Source organism: Neolamprologus multifasciatus, chromosome 7, assembly GCF_963576455.1.
Source record: "Neolamprologus multifasciatus chromosome 7, fNeoMul1.2, whole genome shotgun sequence".
Classification (NCBI taxonomy): domain Eukaryota; kingdom Metazoa; phylum Chordata; class Actinopteri; order Cichliformes; family Cichlidae; genus Neolamprologus; species Neolamprologus multifasciatus.
In genome coordinates this window covers 46642486-46645139 of record NC_140445.1, presented here as the reverse complement: position 1 = coordinate 46645139, position 2654 = coordinate 46642486, and the positions used below count along the sequence as shown (strand labels likewise).

Below are 2654 nucleotides of genomic sequence, written 5' to 3'. Positions count from 1 at the left end.
CTGGAGGGGACAAAAAGATAATTTCATCCATGTGATAGTGATTATCGCTTATAATGTTCACATTTTGAAACTTCAACAAACCTGCCTAAAAGTCCTAAGGCACTTGGACTTTTTCAGTTTTTGAATGTGCAAATAAGTGCACAATAAATCTTTCTGAAAGAATGTGACTTTATCCTCTGTTCTAAACACACTGAGATGACAAAAGCCCAGCCTTGAGCTAATGCAAACATTTTTTTCCCCTTTGCACAAAGACACAGACACCGCAGCATAGTTTGTGTTGACATGCAGGACTACAAAATACCAGAAAATATGTGTTCTCAACCGATCTCCCAGGACTGATCATAAACAGGTTTTGTATTTCACATGAGAGTACTGATGTGTTTCCTGTAGTCTTATTACTGTTGAAGTGCAATGGGCTCATTTGGAAATGGCTTATGTCTGTTTCTGAATATGTCCTTCGTTTGCTATGAAATTGAATTTCATTTGTTCTCCACTGTTTTCTTTATAAATTTAAAGTTTATAAGCTTTTTTTTTTTTTTTTTTTTTATAAATTTCTGCTGTATATACAGGAGCATTTCCAAGATTTTTCTTTCTTTAAATAGAGTGGCACAGGTGGGCCTAAGACAGGAATTTAAAAATGTTCTCTTAAACCATTTAAACAACAGTGAGGTATCTGAGGGGGAATCAGGGGTGGTGTCCTCAAAGAAATTGTCTACAGAACCAAAAATCTGTGCCAAAAGTGACAAAAAGATTCTAGTTTCTCAGTTTCCCCCTCGCTCACATCCAGAATCTGATGATAGCTGCTGAATTCTTTGGTCAAAAATCATACTAGCAGTTGTTCACTGTTAAACTTTAAATGGGTGTTCAGTTCAGTTCAATTTGATTATATTTATATAGTATCAATCATAACAAGGCGTTTTATATTGTAAGATAAAGACCAACCCTACAATAATACAGAGAAAACACCAACAGTCAGAGAACCTCTTTGAGCAAACACTTGGTGACAGTGGGAAGGAAAAACTCCCTTTTGACAGGAAGTCCAAGGAACTTGAAAAGAAAAGCGTCTGGACTTCTTTAGGTTTCTTGATTTGATTGATTTCTTTACTTCTTGATTTCAAGAAACTTAAAGAAGTCCAGATGCTTTTCTTTCCAAGCTCATTAGACTACGATCAGCTGGATGACTGAGGACCTTCACAGACCTTTTAACAGGAAGAAAACCTACAGCAGAACAAAGGCTCAGAGAGAGGCAGCCATCTGCCATGCGACGGGTTAGAAGTGAGGGGAGGGAGACGGGACAAAAGACACACCGTGGAAGAGAGACAGAGATTAATAATAACTAATAATAAATGCAAAGTGCTGTATAAACGCAGAGTGCATCAAGGGAAGCCCCCAGCAGCCGAGGCCTATTGCACCATAACTAAGGAGGGATTCAGGGTCACATGATCCAGCCCTAACTATACACTTTATCCGGTGCTGGTTTAGCTCAGTGCATTGAGCGGCGACCACATGTCATACGGCTGAGAGTGGTTTGAGTCTGCCCCTGCTTTCCTGTCCTTTCTTCACTGAGCCTATCAAATAAAGCTGAAAAAGGCCCCCAAAAAACCTATATGCTTGATCAAAAAGGAAGGTTTTGAGCCTCATCTTAAAAGTAGAGATAGTGACTGTCTCCCAAATCCAAACTGGGAGATGGTTCCACTGAAGAGGGGCCTGAAAGTTAAAGGTGCAGGTAACAGTGCACATGACTCCCACCCACTGGGATCTGAATTGCGTTGTATAGATTTCATACTAGAGAGCTGGCAGAATAAAAATATCCGATGTCTGTGCCTGACATTTATGTTTCCACACACGCCTCCATCGAATAACATGTAGAAAGGTTCTGGGCTGCGACACGTGTTATAATGGTTTTAGACTCATATTAATAGGTTTCCCATTTTATTTTTGGCCATTTAGTCGTCAATCAGAGTGATTGAAAGATACTTTCAAATCTACTTACTTTCTCCTTAGAAAGTATCCTTGCTTTGAATTCTGAACCAAACAACAATCTGCTTTTTTCTTTAGGATAATGTCAAGAGAATAAGATTATGGGGGCTGAAGAAGAAAACTTTTCTCCTTTTAATAGTGAAGTATGTGCCACTACATCAGTGTCACATTTATGCTCATCAGTCTGGGTCTACCTCACACTGCCGATGATGAAACCAAAGGAAACTCCTGAATGACTGATTTATGCACAGCTCGAGCCCAGCCTTCTGTTCTCTGATTTCATTTCGAGATGATGCAGCTGCAAAAAGACGTCCACACAACAATTTTATCCCTCAAGTATTTCCAGACTTAAACCAATTAAACGGATCATGCAAATCATATGGAAATGTGCCCTAGTTATGTGCCACATTCAGACCATTGCTGTGTGATCTTGAGTCTTCCTTTGAGTCAGGAGCTGAAGCTCTGCTATTGTTAGTCTTTTTTTTTTTTTTTCTTAAAGCAGATAGCTTTAAATTAGATTCACACAATATTTCTTTTGGGTTTTGCAGCTCCTTGTCTGACAGAAAGGCATCTGGGTGTGAAGATGACTCGTGGTTCTCTCGTTCTTGTAATGGTGCTTCATGACGTGCTGAACAATTAGTAAATGATGCCTCTGTTCGTTCAGTGATTTAGAA

The 2654-nt window shown here is 39.3% G+C and overlaps 1 protein-coding gene across 1 annotated transcript in view; it reads right to left on the bottom strand.

Moving 5' to 3' along the window:
- Window positions 1–2654, bottom strand: part of crabp1a (cellular retinoic acid binding protein 1a) — a 39376-nt gene that overhangs the window by 14455 nt on the left and 22267 nt on the right. The window lies entirely within an intron of this gene.